The sequence below is a fragment of the Rattus rattus genome, chromosome 8, assembly GCF_011064425.1.
Source record: "Rattus rattus isolate New Zealand chromosome 8, Rrattus_CSIRO_v1, whole genome shotgun sequence".
In the NCBI taxonomy this organism is placed as follows: domain Eukaryota; kingdom Metazoa; phylum Chordata; class Mammalia; order Rodentia; family Muridae; genus Rattus; species Rattus rattus.
Genome location: NC_046161.1, coordinates 84,658,449 through 84,684,628, shown reverse-complemented (window position 1 = coordinate 84,684,628; position 26,180 = coordinate 84,658,449).

The following is a 26,180-nucleotide window of genomic DNA, read 5'->3' as shown; positions in this document are numbered from 1 at the left end:
CCACAACAAAGTATAAAAGAGATTAAATGATAAAAGTCTATTTGTCAACCTCTTGAAGACTAGATATCTAAAGTCAAGATGAGGACAGATTGGTTTTACTCTAAGTTTTCACTTCTTTGGGGATATATGACCACCCCAACATGTCCTTAAGTATATATTTTTTTTCTTACTGTAAATCCATGGTCGCTTTCTTCATATCCAAATATAACCTTATTATAATGCTATCAAATTGAATTAAGATCTATTCTAATGGATTTACTTTACATAACCAATTTTGCCTCAGGTCCTGTGACTTATAGCTTCAGTATATGAATTTAGTGATTGGTGGTAACTAAATCATATTTCAGCCCGTTTCTATTAATATGGGAAAAAAGAGAATTGGATAATATATTCAGTTAGTTTATTTGATTAATGTCTTAAGGTAATGCAAAATTCATAAAGGCAGTGATAATGGGGGATGAAATAATCAACTTTTCTCATCATGATTCTAGAGCATTTCATGAATAAGTCTTCATTTTTCCAATATACTCTTCCCACTATATTAATTAATGTAGAATACATTTGCTCAGATATGTTTGTCAATGAATTTTAATGCACACTGTGTTCTCAGGTCCACAGAGGAAATAAACTCCCCTTACATTGCTAAGATTTACATATTATTGATTCCTCACATATGTACACAGGCTTACATTCTTTCTGGATTTTTAGGTCCCTTGGTACTTTATGTCACCAAATAAATTAATCTTTAGGGAACATTACTTTAATAAAAAGTAACATTTTTATCGTAATTATTATATCTTATTTTATTTACACTCTTATTTTAAATCACTTAAAATATTAATTAAATTTCATGGAAACAAATTTGCCAATGTCTACTTAAACAGATGACAAACAGGGTTTCATTTTAATTTAGACTTTTTCATATATATACATTTGGTAAAAAAAAGATTATGAATTTTAAATCTACTTTATGCTCTATATCTCTTTTTCTTTAAAAAAAAAATGGCAAGCTAAAGTCAGAAAAGACTGCAGCCACCTTTATCAGCTTGACCTGCACCCCAGAATCAGGGCTGTGGCTATCTCTTTGCTTGATAAAAAGTGTCTTTGGTCGTTACCCCCAGGATAAGGTAATGAGTATTGGCACAGAGTTCTCAAAACCTGTTTCCTATTTCCAGAAATCTAGGAACTCTGTAGCACTGGAAGTCAACCCACTGGAACTCTGAGATACCAAGAACCGTGAACATCACCACAACTTAAGCCCCTCCCATGTTTCCGATAGCCAAGATGGGACCCATCAAAGGTAAGCTCACAGTCACACAGTAGGATAATTATAATATGGAGTTAACAAATATAGTTGATTCTTAGATGAACAAAACCAACCCATGTTGCTTTGAGTTATTTCCTCTTTCCTATGAAATAAATGTCTATGATGAAGGTCCTAGTCTATGCTAAGCATATGAAACATCTGACTGAGACATACACTCACACTGAGTTACCTAGTAAAGCAATGGTGTGTCACTGTGTTACTCAGAAGCAGCATTGGTCACAGTCAAGGTCAGGAAGAAAAGTCATATCAGATTGCACAAAGACAGCAAAAGTGCTTTGGAAAAGCTCAACATTTAGGCATCACATGAATGTGTCACTTGCAGATTTTAATATGCAAATTTCACAAACAAGGTAGTTGGGTTTTGAGGTTTAAGTCAATCACTCAGCAATTGAGAAGGCCGGATTGAACTTAGGTCATGTGATTCTGTATCAAACCAGCATTTTTTAATACATGTAGTGTAATCTTAAATGAGAGCTTTAAATTTTACTTTATAACACTTGAGTTTCAAGCATCTTTTTCTCTGATTCCCATATTAAATTTCATTTTAACACATTTACTCTTTCAGGGGTTTGACTTGATGGTATCTTTTTTTTCCTTGGTGAAAAACAAATAAAAGAACCAGGACCCCCAAGTCCACCCTCGACAAGACAGCACCGTCTTCTCATTTTTGTGTTTTTACAAAGCTGCTTTAATTCTCTGTGAACATGTCACAGAGAGGAGAACAGTGATGCTAATCTGCTACATTTGAAGGCAATATGGACTGCACATGGACACAATGACAGCGCCTTTGGAGAAGTTTTGAATGGTGTCTAGTGTCAAGTGGAAGACAACGAAGAATTTAGAATATGGTGAAGGAAGTCTGTCCCTGTGTCATTATAAAGTAACACATTCACTGTCAGTACCATTGTCCACAAAAGAGAAAGATACTCAGGCATGCCAAATCTGTAGAGTGGAGGTCCTCTCCACACAGGAACCAAAGGCTTTCTCTTGAAGCATCTTTTGAGGACCAGTGCTTTTCACTTTACTCTGTTACCATAGAGATTAAGCAACATACCTGGATGTAAAAGCTAATCAGCCACTCAGGATCAGTGTGATGTTATCAATGCGACTGCTTCAAAAAGTGGAGCATGTCCAAATTTCATACCACCAGTTAGGAGCTTTGTCACTTCCAAAGTCATAGGTCATTCAGTTTGGATCCTGAGAATGCTGTGGCTTCAAGTCACCAGTGTGTTCTCATCCACTTCTCTACTCACTCTCATAGGAGAGTTTTCAAAAATTGCAAATTGAATCGCTTCTCGGCCTTTTGGCTAAGATCAAGTGTAAAAATTGCAAATTGAAAAATCCAGTCCGTTTTAAGAATAAACATCTTGGAAACATCATATATCAGTGTTTACAGCTGAGAACCTGTATCTACTATTTAGGACAAAGCCACAAAAAACTTGGAGAAGGGAAATGTCCTTTGAAGCTGAACCTCTTCCAAAGGACAAGACAGGCCATAATTTGCACTCAGTGGGGAAATTACCAATAGCATAGCCAGATGCTCAGTGTGATAAACAAAAGGATTTTTACTGGGGCAAAGAGAGAGATAAATAAATTTAAGCTAAGGGAGATGATATTTTGTTCCATGTGAACTAATGTTTTTCCCTAAGGGACATCTCTCAGGAATCAGGTAGTATATGCTATCCATTGAGGGTACTGGTTTCTTTTCTCAACTCAGCTGCAGTGCCTCATGGGATCCTACACAAACTGTCAAAGGTGTGTTTCTAAACATTCTCCAAACATACTCAGGGTCACTTGTCATGTTTAATTACATTTGATTTCCCCTGGAGTTTTGTGTTTGTTTACTTGTGATTTACCAAGGTTTCAATTTATTATTTCTGATTTTATATTTTCCTTCTCCCTGAATCATCATGTAATTATTAATACTTTACTCACCATCACAGAAAACCGTATTATCCTAACCACATCATTTAAAGGTGATTAGTGATATTACTTGCTGGTTTTTATTCACATTTACTCTTTACATATGCTCATCACCCAGCCAACACTAAAGGCAAAGGCACTAAATGTTTTGTTAAAATATCAAATCAAGTATATCTTTTAAGGTGTCAGTAAGTGATTGCATGAAAATATTAAGAAATGCCTGCATCCAATTTTGATAGCCAAGGATCATTTGGAAAAGTCTCTTGGAACCAAACTGACAACCTGAGTTTAATCCTCTGAACCTGTAGCTTAGAAGCCTAGAATCAATTCCAACAACTTATCCTCTAACTTTCATACAGGTACCATGATAAAAATGTGCCAACACACACACACACACACACACACACACACACAAACACACATGCATGTACATCCCATATCAGAGAGAGACACCCACATCTATATATAAAAGGACACAAGAGAGAGACATAAACATGATAATTTTTAAAAATATGTCTGTTACAATAAAACATAAACTTAGAAAAATAAGTTAATCATTCTTTTGTCTTCCTATAGAATATGAGAAATTGGAATACTGTAACTCCAAAACATGTCTAGTGTCTGATTAACTCTGGTCTAAAGTTTCACATTATGTTTTATATGGGTCTTATTTAATAATTTTTTCTCTCCAATCATAAATTAAAAATTTTAACATTGAAAGGCTCTTAACATTGGGTTCCTTGGATATTCCAGGGTTAATATCTATTGCAAAATTGTTCCCTTTGTTTCAAAAATTAAAACTTAAAATAAATTCATAATGTAATAAACAAAGTAGAAGAAAACAACAATATGGTGATTGATGAGCAAATTACCTATTAGCTAATTACCAGCAGTTATCATTTATCTTCAGTGAAATGCTGAGACAAGTATGATTGGCAAACTAAATGTAGAGTATGCATGCCAGTTAGTGACTAAACAGGCAGTCAGGGAAGGCTGCCAGAGTGGATCTATTGTGCATTTAGACTATTTTATTTTCTTCTACTGTTCTCAGAAATATTTTGAGTTAGATAGACTTCTCTTGATTCTACATATTCAGAGAGGCATGATTTTTTATAGAATTTTAGGATATCTTGTTGAACAATGCTCTTGTCATTCATATTAAGGATTTGTATAATGTCTCTATACACATCATACAATAACAGTGATTCTGAAAGAGACACTATGTTTTCCTAAGGCCTAACTAACTCTATCTAAGGCATTGGCTATTTCTCTGGTAAGTATCAATGAAATATCTGATTCGTGTATTTATAATATGTGTCTGTTGTGTGTGTGCTTGTACATGTATGACTATGTAGAGGAGCAGGGATAAGGGAAAAGAAAAGGGCGAAATAGCTGCCTAGAATTGGCCAATAAGAAAGGAGTCTAGTCAAATCAAAACTGATTTTACAAGTGAGGTGGTGGGAAATCTTCTCATATTCCGACCCACCTTCTCGGTTTTGGTCCACAAAAAGTTGTTATCTCACAGAATTTATTGTTTGTTTGTTTCAATTATTTATACAGAGATCTTGTTGCTTTTGATTAAGTCCCTAACTTTGTAAAATTATGGATCAGTTAAGTAATTCCACGAAATAATTCAGAACTGTATCGTGCTAGAATATTTGAACAATAAAGAATATCTTGATTAAAATAAAAAAGCAGGAAGTAAAAAATATTGAGCCTCCTATGAGTGTTCTACATTTTAATAATAGAAATATGAGAAATACAAAGTTCATTATATACCCTTAAATAACTTGATAACTTAATTAACCATAATTATTTAAAATGTAACAATTCCTTGATGCCACTTAAGAAGACCAATATACTTCACAGAGTGTCATTCACAGAGTGAATGACAGCCATAGTTCTTGGCTAGGATTTGACATGCAGTTCCTCACCTGTCCATCACTGCTTTGTGTTGTGAAGAGATCTAAGCTACCCAATAAAGGCATTCAGTCACTAGGGTTCCCCAACTTACATGTATTAGCCTTTAAAGTTCACATATATTAGGAGAGAAAGATTCATGTGGACTGAATTCCTAAATGCCCCATGTTCCCCAGCCTGTCCAGAAGCTACTTTCTATAAGCATGAACACAGCAAAGATATCACAGAACTAAGGCCTCCAGGGTTAGGAGGAAGGTCTTTTGTTATAGATGGAGGATGGGGTGAGCATCTGGATGTGTCCAGAGCGGGGAGAGAAAAAGAAGCAAACTGGCCTTGACTAGAGCTATTGTTGAGGGTATGACGGAGGAGGGAAGAGGGAGTAAAGTTGAGAAAATAGCAGGGGATGGGGCTGAGTGGAAGAGAGCTTGTTGTTTTAAGAGAGCAGAGAAGCTGTTGAGGGAAGTAAACTGTATCCGGGACAGCCTGGGAGCTATCATAGCAAAGGAGGTGAGAAAGGTAAGGACCAAGATGCTAGAGCTAGCATTGGGATGGGGAATTTGGTGTTTATAACAGGTACACATTACTAGGGACAAGAGGACACTGGAGGATAGATCTGAACTTTGATATTTATATGTCAATAGAGAGCCATATGGTTTTTTGTTTGTTTTATTTTTTGTTTTGTCATGTTTTGATTTATTTTGGTTTGGTTTGGTTTAACTTTTGCCAGAGGCAAGGAAAGCTTGTGAGTTGTTCTTCTTCAGCCCAGCTGGAGTTGAGCCTAGGCTGCCACCTTGGACCAGGTAAGTGGACCTGCCCTTCTGAGGTGCTTGGGTATTTTCCTTTTTAACCTAACATTCTGTCATGGAATACATCCTACCTACCCTCCAGGTACTTAGCTTTCGTTCTCTTTGTTGTTTCCCTTCTTTTTCATGTTTTTGGCTTGGTTTTGCTTTGAGTACAGTGTCTTGCTACCTCCTCTACTCTGGATGTGAAAGCCTGTTCATGAATATTGGGACTGTGAGTGAGTGCCACCATGCCTAACTCATTAATAAATAATTATACTGTGAGTTTTAGTTAACATACATTAGTTATACATTTATGACTGTATCACTTCAGAGGAAATTTACTTTACCTCAAAACATTCTCAGTTTATGAAAAACAAAAAGATCTCACAGAATGTCTACTACTTTCATTATACATCAAGATTATATAACATGAAACATTAAAGAAGAATAATCAGGGTGTGGTTGAATTAGATGAACATTTTCCTGTAGGACAAACATGTTTCTCTATTAATAAAGACAATGAGTTTTAGGCTATCATTGCAAAAGCAAAAATCATGCAAATAAATAAATAAATAAATAAATAAATAAATAAGATAAACTCAGTTATAAACCTTCTATACAGCAACTCAAGCAAAAATTGGAGTAAAGACAACTCCCCCACTCCCCAAAAAAGATTGAATGTTCTTAGTGGAGAGCATAGATCAAATTCTTGATGACCTTAATTTTTTTTTATTTTAAAGTATTTTATTTTTAACTATGTGTATGTCATTGTGTGTCTGTGTGGAGGTATGTGCCTGAGTGCACAGGCCTGAGAAGGCCAAAAGATGGCGTTGGATCCACTAAAGACAGAATTATGAGCAGTTGTAATCTGCCACTTTTATTCTGAGAACCAAACCTGAGTCCTTCAAAGCATCAGGAAGCACACTTTACCACTGCATTTCTCTCCAGTACCAACTTGAAAAATTTCATGGCATCTGGAAACATTTTTTCTTTTTGATAGTCTCTTTTTCTTTTTCTTTTTCTTTTTTTTTTTTGATATCTTTTTGTTTTGTTTTCTCCTTCCTAGTTTGCTTGGGAATACAGTGGGGTTATTTATTTAATAATTCATATATTTTTAAGAAATATAAACACATATTTCTTTGAATTTCCCTACCAACATTGTTTGATCTGAATATTACATATTTTGAAAGATTGTATTTTTAAAAATCACTAAATTACCAGTTTTTAAACCTTCTCTAGGATTTGTTTTTGATACATGCTTATTAAGGAGTATGGTTTAATTGCCACAGGTTAGACATTTCCTATCTTTCTATAGTCAGTTTGAATCTCATTCAGAGGACAAGTACTGTCATACCAGGTTACAATTTTGTTTAATTATCAGATCCAATTTCTAAAATTCATGTGAGATAGTCTATTCTATTTTATGCACTCAGATTTCTACTGAATATAGTAAAATTTATCATTTCCTTCCTCTTGAATATTTCCTTATGTCACATTGCCCTTTATTGGGAAAAATCACCTCCTTTCCTGCTGCAAGTAACTGTCCTGGATGCATACACTACTGTCTTTTGACATTTGCAGACCCAGCCATGCTTCTCTGGGTTTTGGCTCCTTGAGATCTGATGTGAATCTATAATTCATGGTCACATTCTACACTCTTTCTTTCTAGATGCTTTCAAGTCAATTTCCAAAGTTTGGGTACATGCATTTGCAGGTTGAATTTATGCTTCCTTTCATTCCATCAATCTCTTGAATCTCTCCTTCAGCAATAGCTTTCACCAAATTTAGGAGGCTTGGACACTGCTTCTTTGAATATTCTCCTCACCACTCTTTCTTCTTTGATGACAGCTATTCATGTATCCAGTTCCCTGAGGAAGGTAGTGATAGAGAGTACAGATTGGGACAAAAAGCTTCAAACTTTTGGTGATTTAACTCTTGATGTTCTGGAGGCAAAAGCTTCTGTCATCTGACAATTTAACTCATGCTGGCAGCAGCATGGGATTAAAAAAAAAAAGAGGCTTAGTTACTTGGGCTCTTTACTCTTTGTCTCAAGGACCCATCACTAGATAGGCAAGAGGCTTAGAGTTTGTTAACTCTTTGTGAGCCACAGAGAAAAAGAAAAGAGAGAGAGAAAGTTTAAACACACAAAGAACACACATGCCAGATGAAGCAGAAATGGCTACCCCAAACTTTATTATTGCTTTCAGCTTTTTATAGCTTTGTAGACAAAAAAATTCTCTATACATGAATTACCTCATAGATAATAGCTTACATAAAAAGGGAGTTACAGAAGGATATTGATAGTAAGTTCAAAGAAGTGTTTTATTCTATAAGCTCATTATAAGTTCAAAGCAACAGTTTCACATAGCCTCATTTTATCATACTGCACACCTGTGGCCTCATCCTTGGACCTGACCTAGAATGAATGTTTTTCCTTGATTCCAAATCTGTCCCAAATTTAACTTTCTTCTTAATGTAGTTTATGACGAATCGCTGTGTTCCTTATTTGCAGCCTTAGTTACTATTCTTGGAGGAGGGAGAACATTCTATTCTTGATTCTAACTCTGTTATATGAGCTGATGCCAAGAATCATTAGGCCATGTAATAATGGCAGAGCAGTCTTATCAGCAGAGAGAAACGATCCTGGGATGAAGTTTCTGGAACTGTCCCTCTATAAAGCATACCCATCACAGCCAAGCAAAATAATGGGCCATTTCTAAAATACTCGCTTGCTTGCATAGTTTTCCTAGATAGCTTCTGTCACTTCTCTCCTTCAGGGATATAAAACTTTAATACTAAATTCCCTGTCATTCTACAAGACCTTGATACTCTTCTCATTTTCTTAGAGTATTACGGTTCTCCTTTAGATTAGAGGAATTCTACTGATCTCTTCTCAAAAAATATTTTTTATCATATTTACCTCCTTCCCCCAAACCTTCCAGATATAATGCCCCTTTGTTGACTACTCAATTCTCTATCCTCTTTTATTATTATTTTTAAACTCATCAAGTTCAAGGTGTATCATACAAATATTTTTGGGTGTGGGCCATCTACTAGATCATGGTGGATCTACCTGTAGTCACACTCTTAAAGAAATTTTACTCTCCAACTCTCAATAGCTATTAATTGCTAGTAGTTCCTTAGATTGGTGGGACTTTATGTCTATTCTCCTATATATGATGGAATATTATCTGACTTAAACTTGCATAGGACTTGTATATGCTGTCTCAAGAACTTTTAATTCATATATGCCAGGGTTCTTTTGTGTCTGGAAATACTGTTTCCTGTGTTCACCTACAATTTCTGGTTCTTATATTCTCTTTGAACCTCTCTTTTCAATGATCCCTGACCTTGGGTAGAAGAAAGTATGATTTAGAGGACCCATTTAGGGCTGATAATTCCATAGTCCCTTATTTTCCCCACATTTGACCAGTTGTGAGTCTCTGAGGTTTATCACCTTCAACTGTAATAAAAGTTTCTGTGATGGTGCTTGAGAGATGCATTAATCAGGGCGGATAAAGACAAGTTATTAGGAATCAGTTTAATACTGTGTGCATTAGCTCTTCTGGTGTTGTAGGCTAATAAGTTCTAGACTCTTAAGTGGTATTTGGGCAACATTCCACAGAAAGTCCAAACACAGGTAAGAGTTTGGTGTTCTTTAGTTAATCACATCAATAGTATACTTTAGCTTCTCTTTTTTGCTGTGACTAGAAAATATAAAGGAGATATATATATATATATATATATATATATATATATATATATATATATATATAACATTGCATTCATGGACTGAATACATTAATAGAACTGGACAGTTTTATTAAACTCCACAAAACTAATCATTTCCACAGAAGTTATGCTAACTTTCTTGAGCTAAATGCCACTCGTACCTTCACTATTTGCTCTAAATTGCAATTCCCTCCTTCAGGGAGGAGGGAAGTTCTGCAAGTAAATGAAACTTACAAGACTCAGGGAGGGAATAAGACTTTGCAAGGTTCAAGACACTTGTAAAACTTTCAAAAATCACAGACTTCTGCCCAGGTTTAAGCAGTAAAGGTTGCTGCAGAGAGGAGGTTTCCATCATCCAAGGTACCTACAAGTTGTGCAGGTTGCTCCAGGGATACAGATTTTGTGAGTAACAATGCACACTTGGATTGGCATTTTACTGATTTAGGTTTAAGTGACCCAGATTCTGCAAGCATACCTCATCTATGTCACTCCATATGATCCCAGTCAACTCAATAGCATTCAAATCTAGACTTAGTGGAATTATTTATTTCATCTCTCTTCATTACTCTACATGGAGATATATTTGTCCACATCTCCCCAGAAGATGACGTAGATATAGATGATGTGTGTGTGTGTGTGTGTGTGTGTGTGTGTGTGTAAAATATAAATAATGGTTCAACATTCTCTTAAAGATACAATGTATTTTTAAAAGAGACTACAATAAAATTTCTATGTTTGAAGAAGTTGGCTATGCAGTTTTAGACATTTCAATAAATTTAACTTTAATCCTGAAGAGATAGAAAATTATTCAACAAGATGAGTCATTTGAGAAGAAACACAGCATATTGCTAAATCTTACTATAACTCAATCAGTCCTTCTGAGAAGTATCAAGTGATAAGTATAATTTCTTCAACATAACTATTATATTTAATATCATGAGATCAGAGATCTAAAATTAGATATTCCTATAATGGATTTACTAATGATGTAACAGTATCAAAGGACAGTATTCCTAAATGTCATGTGTTCGCAGTTAATTTTGACATTGCTGAACAGTAGATTGCCTTACATTATATTGCATATTTTATGCTATAGTGTTGCTGTAATTAAATTTATCGAAGCTTGGCTGAGAATAAAGTAGAAAGTTGTTTCAATGAATAAAGTCTTGTCATCTTTGCTACATGAAGTATTACATATACAGCCTTTAATTCTGAAGACAGAAACCAGAATGTTAACATTTTTTAAAGTGTGTTTTCAGAGCTAGAAAAAGTAGACAACCAGACTAGAGTGAGAAAGTACATGACTCAAAGAAGTCTGTACTGAACATATCTACATTAACTAAGTTAGAAAGTGGACAGAGATGCAGATTAGGTGACCATCTAATTAAGCAGATAAGAAAGATGTTTGGAAAAATTCACATCATCTGATAGACCCCAGAGCTAAGTTGGAGTAGGAGTTCATTGGTTGATTTGAGGGCACCTAAGGAAAAATCTACAAAAAACATGTTTAACAGCTCTAACATTACTCAGGATGAAAACCAAGAAAGGATAGCTATTGTTTCCTCTGCTAACAACACTGCATTGGAAAACTCAGGGCAAAAATAGCAAATGAAACAAATGCATAAATTCTGGAAGGGAAAATAAATTAGAAATTGAATGCAGTCAGATGTCATGTCACATATCTTACTCCAAAGAGTTCTTTTCAATAAGTCTACTGCAGCTGATTTCCCTCAGTCCTATTTTTCTATGCTTCTCAGTTGCTTTAATTATATAGCATGGCTCCACCTTCCATATACTAGTTAGAGCTCCCAGATCCCTATTATTTTAGTACCAGTTCAAAAACAGTTTCTTAAAGTCTAATGATCTCTGTTGGTCTGCTTTGGTGGAAAGGTGTCCTGGGACTCAAAAGCCCAGGAACCACACAGCTCTGAGCTGGGACAATATACCAGTGGAAGGGTATCCTGAGATACTGGACCTCAGGAACCATCTAGCTCTTAGGGGAAGCTTCCTCAGCAGAGGCACTGATGCTCCCAGGGGAGGCTATCTCCAGACAAGCTGAAGAGCTCAGCAAGCAGTCTTCGCTAAACTTCTCTTTGCTTCTTCTCCTCTTCTCTTCATTGCTCTTGTCTTCTTCCAACGAGAGAGGCACAAGAGGCAATAAATCTCATGACAGAGATTTATTAGAGGTTCCAGGAAGAGGAGGGACAAATCCATGGATGGCTGACCTCTACTCCTGGGAGTGGACAACAAGGAATTGGACAAAGGGCAGTGTTTACATAGGGTTTCTTGGGGAGGGGAGATTTCTAGCATAGAGATTTGCAGGGTGAGGATTGGTGGGATTTCAACTCCTGAGCTTGGAGAGCTCAAGGATTGGTGGACTTTTGTGCTCAAGGATTGGTGAGTTTCTGTGGGAAATTCAGAGATTGATGAGTTTTGCTATTTAGAGATTGGTAGCTTTTTTCAGACTTTTCACTTAAAATTAGCATGATCTGGGGAAGGTTTTGTTGAAAATCTGGAGATGACCTTTGTGACAGTTACAGAGGCTGGAAACACAATTATGACAGTTAGAGAGACTGGGGGAGGGGCCTTGAGGATTTACAAAGTATACAAAGTTCACCACGGGAGTCCAAGGCAGGGAAAACTTTCCCTCATGAATATCCAACAGTCTCTCCACACCTCAGAAGAACACACACACCCTAAGCTCATACCACTATAAATGACACACTCTCGTACAAGTATAATTCTATTTTGCTTCTCTATAAGCAAATGCACACACCTGGGTATTTGTAAATAAAGAAGTTGTATTATTTCATTTTGTTTTGCATTGTGATTAAAAGCAACTTTAGGAAGGAAGGTATTACTTTAGCTCACAATGTGAGAGTGTAGTCCACCATTGCAGAGAAATCATGGAGGCAAGAGTTTTAGAAAACATCCATAGTTGAAAAGCAGAGAAAGATGAATTCGGGTCCTCAACTCATCTTTTTAAAAATCTTATTTATTTGTTTATTTACTTATTTCCTTACTTATGGAGGCTTGAATATATACCTCAGTGAAGGAATAGTGGTTAAAGGAAACTGTAGGAGTCTCCCCTTCCACCATGTGAATTCTGAGACTCAAACTTGGGTCATCAGACTTGATAGCATGTTCCCTGACCAGCTAATGTATCTCACTGGCATCCTCTTATTTGTTAAGATCAGAACTCCAGCTCATTGAACAGCGCCAACTATAGTCAGGTGGTCTTCCCACTTCAATTAACCTAATCTAAAAGTTTCCTCATAGGCATTCTCAGAGATTTGCCTCCTAGAATATCCCAGATTCTGTTAACATCACAGCAAAATTTAACCACTACAAGTCAGGTATCCTGTTGCTTAACACACAAACTTATCAGTCTTAAATCATAAATTTCTACCCCATCTCTCTACAGACTCATAGGCACCTCTTAATATAAAATACAATATGCCAAACTTCAAGTCCCATAAGTTTTACAAGTGCCAACACTATTCAAAAGTGCAGAATATCCTCTGGTTCACATTTAATGCTGAGTCCCTGTCTCATCAAAAGGCAAATTCTATAGTTCCAATATACAAGCCACGGGGTTGAGGTCTAGACTATTGCTATGTATTGTAATGCTAAATTCTGTACCTGAAGGCCAAGGAATTCAAGTAAATTTTCAAGTTTGCAAGCTTTTGCTGTGCAAATTTTGTTCCTTGATTTGAAACTATTTGTTAAATAAAACTGGCAACTGCCAATTACTGGAGGGCTTAGAGGTGGATAGGGTTGTTTTTTTTTTTTTTTTTTTAATTATATGGTTGGGGAAGAGGATGAGGAAGGAGAGACCAGGAGGAGAAGGAGAAGGAATGAGAGGAGTGGAGGAAGTAGCCATGAGGGGAGATGGAACCTGTGCATGTAGCCAGGGCAAACAGCAAGTATTTGAGATATACCACGGGGGAGGTAGCCAGGCCAACACATACAAGAGTAGATTAGGGATTACCCACCAGTAATTGTCAAAGTCAAATAAAATAAACATAGTCTTAGTCTCATTTATTTGTAAGCTACTTGGGGATAAGTTTAAATTGGTTGCACCATAGCACAGAGCAAGCAAACATTGCTACTCTAAAAGTTAAAGGACAAATGAGCTAAAGAAAGTTGTAAATACACCAAAACAAACAAAATTCTACAGTGCCAGAATAGACATCTGGACTTTGTGATGGAATAACCTGGGCTTCAAAGTACTTAGATAGCCCAAGCCCCTCAGCTCTACTGCCTGCAGCAAATATGTTCTGTATTGGGCTATCTCTGCTCCATGCCAGCATCCTTTCTTGGCTCAAACTCCAGTACCCTAAGATCTTCACTACAACTTAGGGTTCGGTTACATTAGGCGATAAATGCTACTCAAATTGCCCCAGCAGTGATGGTGTGAGTTCCTAGCTACCCAGCGCGATGTTCTGGATTACTGAAAGACACGTGTATGCAGCCTTATATTAAAAAGGCTTTAAACAGCTCTATGGCTGTGCCACTCCCAAACTTCCACATTGATAATACCTCCCCTCCAATACTCCTGAATTATTATTTACTAAAATCTAAAATCTATATTCCATCTTGCCTACCCTAGACCCAATGAGAGGAGGGCTTGACGCCACTCTTCCCAGCTCTTACCTGATTGGTATGCCCTTTCTTCTGCAACTCTCAAGCATGGAGATTCTCCTTTATCTTCCTGGGTCTTTTTGCCTGCAATCCTTAAGTTCCGCCTCTGTCTCCCAGCCATTGGATGCCTGCAACTTTACTTACCTATCAGAGCCAATCAATTGGAGACTGTAGACCTCAGCATCTTGCACTGGGATTCTTATCAGTTTTGGGAACCCAAATAACACAACACAAGCACTAAACCAAACCCACCACAGGCTTCCCCATCACAGCTTCACACACTGACCTGTTAAGACCTCCTTCCAGGGACTTTAACCCTTTCTCCACCACAGTGACTCTCTGTAATAGCTTCATGAGACTTCAGTCTTATCTTTCATATCTCTAAAAACAGCTGGAAAGCTCTTCCCTACACAGTTATTTCTAGAAGAAAACCATGTCAGTGGCATTCTCAGTTTTTCTCCTTTCAAAGAAATTTGGATTTTGTTTTCTCAGGAGATGTAGCCTCTGGTGAGTGTTAGCCTTTTCCTCAAATCACCTTTCCTGTTTGCCCAAGGCAGAAGGAGCAGTTTCTCTTCAATGGTGCTAATACCTTAACAGCTGAATATCAATACTCAATATGCCTGCAACTTTAATTCCCTTAATTTCTTTCCAAAGAGTACATTTTCTGATCCTTTTTGCTAGTTCACTCTGTCTCTCTCTATCTCTCTGTCTGTCTGTCTCTATCTATGTATCTATGTATGTATCTATGTATGTATGTATGTATGTATGTATGTATCTATCTATCTATCTATCTATCTATCTATCTATCTATCTATCTCTGACTGTAGACTTAGATAAGAGTGGAGGCCATGTCACAGTCTGAATCCTACCCTGTTCAGACCTTTGTTCCACCCAACAAAATTAGTACTTTATTTTTAAATTTGGTCTCATTCAATTTCTCAGGACACAGGTAGAGTATAGCAAGACCTTTTGCAAGAATATAAGAGTAAGGCTAGCCAAATTTCCATTAGAGTTCTTGCTTCTATCTGAAATCTCAGGAGCTGGGGCTTCTGGTATCTGCATTTCTCTAGTATGTTGCTATTCCAAGTTCTGATAACAATGTGCCATTCAATTATGCTTAGAGCACTATAATACTTTTCTAGCACAAAATCTCAAGCTTCTCCGTCTCCCTCACGCAAAGTATTTCTGAGAGTCTTTGAACCACATAGTCAGGATCATTACAACTGTGACCCCAGTTAGGTACTAAATTTCTGTATTGGTTATATTTTCCGTTGCTGAAACAAAACACCTAATGAAAAACAGGTGAAGTAAGGATAATTTCTGTCTTGCAGTTTGATAATTTCTGCTTGTAAGGGGACTAATTTATTTCAGTTTTACCCAACTCATTCTGGAAGAACAGAATTAACCTTTTCGTTTATGCAAAAAGAACATGGTCTCACTACTTTTCACTACACTTCTTATTGTTCCACAGTCTCAATACCACCTTTTTGACTGACAGACAAGCTTCTAGTACATGACTTCTTAAAAGATAAACCATAACTTAACCATAGTGATTCAGCTCTGTTCAGGTCTACCGGACAAGAAAGAAATGAATTCTTATGAACTAACACATAGAAAACTGGATTTGTAAGAGTTTCAGAAGAGTAGAGATGACAGAAAGTCTGGGCCAATGGAATGGCATGTGGAGTAGCAGGGAGAATCTCATGGGACAATAAAGTAGGACAGAGATCAAGGAAGTACTTGTCAGTGTATTCCACATGGCAGGGGAGAGGAGAAGGCTTTAGAAGATGAGTGATGTCATGGGGGACTATATTTATTCCAATTCACCTGGAATTTTACATCCTATGCATTGGGGTAAGAGTAGGATTATTGTGTCTAAATACTGCTGCGTTGGTTAAATCTCATGTTAAATAAGATAGAAACATAAGAGTCTAGGCTGAGTTTAGGTTTTAGTGAGCAAAGTTAGTAAAAGTCACAGTTTTGCAGTAAGAAAAGTGAAGGTCGGAATAAGCACGATGCCCAGGAAATTAGCAACCTTGGCATCTATGTGCAAGCTGCAAGAGTGAGCCTGAGCAGGTAGGTCTGAGTGAGTCCTGAGGAACTGGACTCTTAGATGCCTTCACAGCCATATCAGTAGCAGGGGCTGGATTGTACAGTTCCTCATCACTCTTCCTTTTCCAGAACGAGATCATATATTCCAGTTTGAAAGCAGGATCTCAAGGAAAATATTACTCTTAGCTACATAAGAATATTTGGCTATAAATAGACTCAATAGATTGAAGACTCTTACCTTCAACTATGATTCTTAGCAAGAAAACTGACTCTATTTTTGTGTGTTTCGTATTTTGCCAGGCAGTGATGGTGCACTTCAGAGGCACACAGATCTCTGAGATTGAGGCCAATGTGATCTAAAGAGCAAGTTCCAGAACAGCCAGGGTTACACAGGGAAACCCTGTCTCCCTTAAAGTGATAGACATAAGAATGCTGGTTTCGAGGTAGGGTATGTAGATTGTACCGGTGGGACTGTTGACCATGGCAGTAGGAGTAGAGTCTTTATAATAAAGTCTGAGGATACAGAAAACCAGAAAGAGGGTCCCATCTTAGAGAATGAGATCTTAGCAGGCACCAAATATATGTCATTGCCTTGATCTTATGGCTAGTATACAGGATTGTGAAAAAAAATTATGGCCTCTTGTTATATCATCCCAATCAAGAAAAGATACCCAAAGATACTCCGTTTTTCCTCTTTCTAAAATCATTATGTTGCAAGACTATTTCTTTTTGATTTATACTTCCATAAGATTAGCCTAAACAATAGTTATATATGTATGATTATGTGATCAATTGTGTTTTATTAAAGACTAAAATATTATCAATAAATATCAATTCTCATTAAGAAATTTTGCTGTATCTGACTGTTGAATAATTTATACTTAACAAATACTGTTCTGAATGGGTATTCCTTCTGCCTCTGTTCTAAACTTTGCCTCCCTATTCCCTCCCAAGGGTATTCTTGTTCCCCTTTTAAAGTAGGAGTGAAGCATTCACGTTTTGGTCATCCAAGGGGAAGGGGTTAGGGGGATGTTGGCCCAGAAACTGGGAAAAGGAATAACAATCGAAATGTAAATAAGAAATACCCAAGTTAATAAAGATGAAAAAAAATACTGTTCATTAAAAGTATGTTCTTTTTTTGGTTTCCTGACTTCGAGATGACAATGGCAGTTTCTAAACACCAGTAGAATCCCAACTGTAAGTAAGATAAGTTTTAACAATGTAAAGTATTCTAGTCCATTTGGGAATAAGAAACCAATAAAAACAAGTAAAGATAGTCTTTGTAACCGACTTTCTGCAAAGCACGCTATAAAATAACAACTGCATTCAAACAAATACAGTGCCTGTATAATGTAAGACAGGGACCTGATAAAGTGATATGCCTGGATTATGGCTCTCAAATGCTGTGTAAATGCCGTATAGCTAGCCATTTTACAGAGAACAGTAGACCTGTAAAGAGAAATACAGCAGAAGTGCTTGGCTTCATGAAACAGTACATAAAAGTGATAGGAGCTGACTTAGCAATAACCATACAATTTCTGAGAATAACAGAGTTTAAAGGTTCCCCCACAAACTCATTCTTTATTGTAGGTATTTTGATAGTACACTCGCACTTGAACATACAGATTGTAGCCAGACACTGGGAGCTTATCACTACTTAAACAGCTTGGGATGAAATTTGGCAATGGGAAAATATGGAACACCTTAGTGGCAAAGCCACCAAGGCTGCTCTGCATATAATTATTTGATAAGTTTAAAACAGAGCAGATTGCCACAATTATGTCTCAGTACAGACATTGGTAAATGACACAGAATTGATGTGCTACAGAAATAGCCGATAAAAGACTAAACTGCTGCCAACGCTAATCAAATTCCAGACTCTAATAGCCCAAGGGAATTCAAACTCTCCCAGCTGGGCAAATTCCAGCCAATGCTGTAAGTCACTTAATAGTACTTTTACATGGGAAAGCATGTCTGCTCACACAACTCATGGGTTTACTCGATAAATTATAACCTGTCATTCACAACAGACCTCTTAAACATCCATTAGAGACCACCTAAAGCAACCATGTTAGGACATGCTCAAAATAGCAGGAAACTGGTATTTTGTAATTTGATATTTGAAAACAAGCAAAATTTGACTCTCTCCCATAGCTATGTGTAATTAACATGTATTAACATATATTAGGACACAAGTAGATGGATTTGGACTTTCTCTGTGTGAACCAGATTTCTCTTGTAGAAATTCTGAGGTGGACGTGTATTAAGAAAGTACTAGGGTTGGGGATTTAGCTCAGTGGTAGAACGCTTGCCTAGCAAGTGCAAGTCCCTGGGTTCGGTCCCCAGCTCCGGAAAAAAAAAGTACTATCAGAAATATCTGGCAATGACAGAAGATAGGAGGATAGCAGGATCACAAGCACCTCAAAATACTGAAGAGTGCTGCTCTGTTCTGAACCTTGGGAAGCTGGAGGTAAGCTTCCTCTGAGAAGTTTCTGGATAGAATAACCATGTGAGGTCTTCTCATATCAGTTTAATCATGGGCTAAAAGGAATATACTAGGAAATATGAATTCTGACCCAGTGGTATCCCACAGCCTGGGCTCACTTTTGATGCAGAATATTAGGTGGGAAAGAACACCACAGTGAGAGAAGGAGGGACCTGGAAATACAAAAGGAATCCAAGGAAATCTAGCAGTGGCCCACTGCTCTTTATAGCAACCTTTCCTTAAGGGCAATGAACCTCCCTATGCAACTCTATTGAGAATATTGTGAATAATGATCTCCTGGAAGATGCATCAAGAAGTTTCATTTTCAACTAACCTTAATTTGCTACATACTCTAGAAACTCCCATGACCACGGCAGGCCACTGTTATCAACTTTAAGACCACAGTCTGTACCCTGAGAATCCATGTTCATTCATTCAGCCTTGAGAAGTCAATTGGAGCTGCCAAATTAATAGCAAAAAGAAAAAAATTATACTTATTCAGTGTGGCTAAGGCAAAAGCACAGCTCATGGACAACCTCATTCCAGACTGAATAGCCTTCCCATCTTATATTCCAGCCAGAACAGCAGACCCTTCCTTGACTAAGTAGTTCAATTTCCCAAAGCCAGGTTCCTGAAGACAACGCCATTAATAGCACTTCTAAAGGTCTTACTTTAGTTTAGTCAGTACCACTCATTACGTACATGAACGAGACCACAGCACTTCTGAATAATCCAGCCCTGATAAAAAACCCTAGTTCGCTCTCATTTTTTGTCTATTGAGAGTGATTAGGAAATCTATTCCTAAACAAACCTGTCCCACAGTCAAGCAACCTCCTCATCTTTCTTTTATTTTGGTCTCTGTGTGAAGACAGGTGCTCAGAGTAGGGACCGTCTTTTAACCCAGGAAGTAGTGGGTACCAGCTACTCATTCATACTAAGATCTGGATACTGGGGACTTTTACCCTTCTGCCTATAAGGTTTAGCCTTCTCTGCAACAACCCTGCTAGTCATTTTCTCTCTCTTTCTACACCCTCTTCTTCCTTATCCCACTCACACCTCTCTTTCTGGGGAGGCTTTTTGCTAGTTACTGTGTTCTTCAACACTGGACCACTCTTCATAGTGAGCGAACTTTCAGCCTCCCCCAAAGCACCGTGGTGGCCTGCCCTGGAGAACTGCCCAGACTCGGAGCTTTGGTAAAGCCTGTCTCTAATCTCTCAGGAGAGGGTCTCTCAGGAGCAGGGTATCTGAAATCCTGAAAGACATGACTATATGGGACTTTTAAATCTCTCTGGGCTTTTCTTAGCACCATAGTGTGGGACAAGTGGAAAATGCCACCAGACAGAACTGATAAGTCTCATCCAACCTAACTAAACCCTGGGAAATCTCAGAATTGAGAGCACTAGGCATGAGGGCAGCTCTCTGCCAAACTACCGGATCTGGAACATGTAACCATCACACCCTACTGAGAGGACCATTACAATCAGCCATGTAGCACAAACACCTGTAGTTCTCCATGCTGAGGTATCTAGATAGGCCCCATTGTTTAGCCAATGAGCTTTATTTCCTGGGCATCCCTTTCTACTAAAGGTATTTAATCCCTGGTTCACCCTGAGTAAGATGTCTACATTCACATTCGCCATTAAATAAAGCACTTTGAACAAGCAAGGAGCTCCTTTTTCATCAAGGATTGTTGGTGGCAGGGGGTGGCAGATCCGGAGGTTCAGGTGAGGGGACGCCTTCATTGTAAAGAGCCAAGTCTAAAGTCCAAATCTCCCTGAGAAGGCTTTCTCTCTTCCAGCCCCTCTGTACTCTTGCACTCACTTGGAACCAAACTGGATTGCAAGCCTTGGACCCTTATCTTGGACTGTGTTCTGCCTCTCCTCAGTGGCTTGGTGATGTGCTTGGACATCCACCAGTGAGGCAACAAGGTGGGGTGAGTGAATTCCTCCACTGGACAATATAATTGGGTGCAGCTATACTTTTGAGCAAAAGAACAAGAAGGCAAAGTTGATCCCACAAGCAGACATCTGTTGATATAGTGGAGGAGCCCTATTTAAAGTCTTAATAGATAATTGGAGACAGAGTTATAGTTTATTATAACTACCTATCACTTTCACTATGATTTTTCAGACATTTACTTTTTACTCTATCTCAAGACTTTCTCTACAAGAAAGTATGGCTCTTAACTCTAGAAGGCTCATTTGATGTCCATATTCACATATAGGACATAGTGCTTCTTGGGGTCCTGAATTAATTCAAAGCCCAGATCAAAATAGCACCCGGTTTTCAGTAGAACTTGTCTTGGTGATATGCTAACAGAAATATAGATTGGATCAACTACATCTTCTTCAATAGCAATGTTCTGTTAAGTATAGCTATAATGCTATCAGAAGAAAACTGAACAATCCAGGCTTCCCAATGGCATGGCTTGGGAGAATAGACTAGAATTAGACATGAGTTTGCTTAAGAACATGTGCAGTCTATGTGATATTAGGACAGTATTGTAGCATCATCCCCAATGATTCAGCTCCATATAGGACCATTACCAAACAAAGTCACAGTGGTCTCTCTAACACGCCAAAAATCCTGGAATAGATAAAACCATTGAACAATGGTTTATGAAATGGAAAGAAATAATGATGTCTATTTTAATAACCATAGATGCAATTGTTGCACTCTATTTTGCTTTTCTATTGCTGTGATAAAACGGGAACCAAAAACAGCTCGCAGGAGATCAGGTTTACTTCCCTCTACAGTTGTAGTACATCACTGAGAGAAGTCAGGATAAGCATTCAAGGCAGAAACCTAAAGGAAGAACTGGTGCAGAAGCCGTGGAGGAGTTGCTGTCTTGCTTTAATCCCATGGCTCGCTCTGCTTGCTTTCTTGTGCAACTCAGAACCATCAGACCAGGAGTGACAGGAACCACAGTGACTGGACCCGGCTGCCATCATAATTAATAGTGGAAACATTGCTGAGGCTTGCCTACAAATCAGACGGAGTTGTCTTTTCTCTTATCATTCCCTTTTCCAAAATGATTCTAGTTGTGTAAAGGTGACAAAACTAGCCAGTGCAATGAGACACCAGTCTAGTGGGGTGTTGCACAGTCTGCTATGCTCACACTTAGTACGGAGACTTTGAGAAACAGCATTGATTAAACAACTCACCGCGACTTACACAACCACCAGCTCTTAGTAGGTAATGTTGCTGAAATTTGAAGAGGTCCTGGTGTAAGAAAGAGAGGAAACAGAAAAAAAGAATTACAAGTAATTCAAGTGTTTCTTTCAAAATAATAATCACAGGAATGTAACCTTCATAATGCTATTTATCTCTTCATTCCTTTGTCAAACACTATCTATGCAGAGACCCTGCACCACTCAAGGAATTAGATGGTTCAGAAAGACTGACCCTTCATTTCTTATATACTGATTTTTTTTAAAAAAAACTAACCAGTCTTAAAAGGCTGAGAGGTCAACCCTGAATCCTTAGGGAAAGCTATTGTTTTAGGAGAAAAGCCTGTGGAATAACCTGTTTGGTGTGCTTGCTGCTCAAACAAGGCAACACACAACTCAACCAATGTAAAAACCAATTTAGTTTCATATTGTCTAGATGTTCTTCGTGTGGTGTTAGTATGGTCATTGAACCTTAGGTTTTACTTCCACCAATACATGGAGAAGGCTTCATGATGACACTAAACTAGAAACACAGATGAGCACAATTGTGCCTTTCCCCAAAATTAAAATATACTCAATATTAATAAATGTACAACGTTCATCTGTTTTTATGGCAGATAATCCTACCTCCTTGATAACCTGACCAAGGCAAATGTAATTCATTTATTTTGATCTTAGTTGCTAATATTAACTCACATATCACACAGCATAAATAGAGCTCACACATCCATGTATGCATAAATGCAGAATGCAGAGTGAATACAAATTAAGGAGGTTACTGCAGAGTCCAGTACATATCAGAAGTGGGTTATATTAGTTAGAGTTTGCATTACTGTGAACAGACACCACAACCAAGGCAACTCTTAGAAGGAAAACATTTAATTGGGGCTGGCTTACAGGTTCAGAGTTTCAGTAGACTCTTATCAAGGAGGGAGTATAGCAGCATCGAGGCAGGTATGGTACAGGAAGAGCTGAGAGTTCTACATCTTCATCTGAAGGCTGCTATAAGACTTCCTCCCAAACAGCTAGTATGAAAGTCTTAAAGCCCACACCCACAGTGACACACCTACTCTAATAAGGCCATACCTCCTAATAGTGCTACTCTCTGTGTCAAGCTTATTCAAACCATCACATGGGTCTAGAGAACTGAGAGTAGATTAAGGTAAGGAACCCAGGTCCAGCCTGGTGAGGAAGCCACAGATATAGAGAGAACAGGCTATAGGACAGTCAGGTTTAAGAGCAAGGATGTAGTTAACTACAGATGTGAAAAAGCAGAAGCAGGTTAGAGCACCAAAAGAAGCAGATTTTAAAACTAGATATGTGAGCACATTTGACAGTAGAGTAATTCCTATTAACAGTAGAAGACTGAGCTGAACAGAAACCTAAGGAAGAGTTGAGGAATTTCTGTACATTGGTCTTTGATTCATACAACAGGTATCTGATAAAAGACTGGGGTGGGGCCTTACCATTTTACCATTGCAATACTAGGCATCCATCACTTTTGTCCAAGAGAAGGAGTTGTTACACCTTTTCCTGGGTCTCGCATCTCCAAAAAGGCTCTTGAGCTTGAATTACTTGATATGAATCTAATACACACTGGTGCTCATGCAGTCTAAGTTTACCTCAGTAAATATATAATATGGCACCTTTTCTCCTACCAGGGATAGACATTTATCAGCTTGTGCTGTGTGGGTGGTAATGGAGTCAGTTATGTGTCTGTCCAGTAATGCAGTCATCCTCCACTCTTACACTGGAGTTAAAAGCTACTTGTAAAATGGAATCTCTCAAATTAATATCCAGCCTAAATAAAACTAGCTTTCATAAAATATAGAGAAGCCTAGAGTGGGACATGGCCTCATCTTGACATACAGCTTAAGAAAACACATTATTGGAATTAGTCAAATTAAAAGGCACAGCACCAGAAATGTTAAACAGAGTAAGAAAAATGCAGAAAGGGAGAAAGTATTTGCAAATCCAACAAAAGATTGATTTCCAAATTATGAGTTAATTCAACAATCAAAGAAAGAAAAAAGAAAGAGAGAGGAAATGATTTTAAATGAGCAACTGATATGAATAAACATTTTTGAAAGGAAAACATACATATAGCCTGCAAGTATATAAAAATGTTCACCATCATTAGCAGCCAAAGAAATGCAAGGCTATACTAATGTGAGGCATGGTTTTACTCCAGGTATAAAAGCTTTTAGCAAAAGAACAGCAATGAATGGTGCAGCCATGTAAAACGGAGTGCTTATGTTAATAGAGAATATGTAAATTAGTATAGCCATTACTAAGATACTAAGTGATTGCTCAAGAAAATGAAAACGGAGCTAAGAATGAACCAGCAGCACTAGTGTCAGATGTATCCAAAAGAACTAAAATCTGTATTGGAGAGATGCTGACATGTTTACTGCAACATTACACACATAGCTGTCAGAGAAGCAGTGAGAGAGACGGTTCAATAGACAGGCACTGATGCTAAGTTCACATGAAGCAGACTTCGCATTGGGTTCCTGTAGAGGGGAAGGGAGAAACCTGGGAAACAGAAGGACATCCTCACTTATGTAACTTTCAGAAATGAGTGAGCAGGCTCCCTAAGTTCATATGGCTTTAATACAGGGAACATGTGATTTGGAGGCATGTGGACTTGGAAGCATTCAGTGAGCTATGTTTATAAGTTAAAGCGAGAGGTGGTAGAGGAGGGGGGACCTTTGATTTACAGGGTCCTGCTCATCTTGCAGTAGCTCAGTACCAGGCTTCATAGGAGGCATGAAGAAATCTCCTTTGTCTTGGGCTTGTTATCCTTAACAACTCTATCCCTACTTAAATCTGTGTTTTATTACTTACAGGAGGTGTTACTAAGCTCTCTGGGATGGCATCCTTACTCTTAAAGCATTTGGCACATGATCTAACCGTAGCTATGATTCATGGAATCAGTCTAGGTGTCAACAGCACCTATTTTATTTTTATTATTTTCTCTTATTTAAAAAAAGTAGGGTCTTTCACTTGCCACAATGTAGAAAAAACTGGAGCATATTTTTCCTAAGTGAAAAAGTGCCACACACCCCCAGTAGAGTCTGTGTGACTGGGCAAAAGCCTGGCACACTCACCCGAGGAGACGACTTCAAGGAAGTCAGTCTCCTGGAGGGGTTGGCTGTCCTCTCAAAAGGATAATGTTCTTCACACGTCCTGGCTGCCATGCTTGGAACAACTTTTCTTGTTATCTCATTTCTACCCTGTGTACTTTTGCTCAGGGCATGTCCTGCCCTACTATCCTCCCATGAACAAAGAAAGGTCACAGAAAGTGCAATAGAAGTAGCCACTGACTCTATTTTGGATTTGGCCTTTCTGTGGGAAAGTATCACCATTCATCCTAAGGAATAGGGACTTTTGACTGAACTATAGCAGTAAGAGTTGTTTTACCAGAACCCCCTATAAAGACGTACAGCGCTTAAGAGTGGAGGTGGTTAGAGAGGAAGTTATTCCAGTCACTCACTCTTACGGATTTCCTTTAAAAAAGACCCTGAAATCTCTAAAAAGAAGGGGCTTTATCGCATTCCTAAGAGATTTATGGATGGCAGATGGCAATGGCTTATAGCAAGGTGATGGTAGTTTCCACCCTGTAAGCAGGATGGGGCCACAGCGTACTCCCCCTGATCCCTTGCCATATACAGGAATTTATGATGAATCTGGGAATCGATGGGTCAATCACAATGGAGAAAAGATATCATATTATTCACTTCCATTTATGGAGAAATTGGCACAATCATGACCCCCATGGTGTTTATTATTTAAAGAGAATAGAGATAGTATCATTACACAGTTACAATAGCCCCTAAATAGAGTTAGTGTTAGAATTAAATATATTAAAGGAAATGAGGAAGAAGCCTAGGGAATAAAAGATATTAACATAAAAGATTATATTAATAAATGAGAAGACCCCAGACATATTATACATAAGAAGCATATGCATGATGAATCTAATTTGGCAGCTCACAAAGCAACAAGAAGGTTACTGTAAAATCTCAGATAGTTAACTGCTGGTCACAAGTACCACTGAGTGGCTTGCCAACTTGGCTACTGTCTCTCACCTAGAGATAACATCAGCTTCACATGTGCCTTGCAAATGAATAGGTTACTGA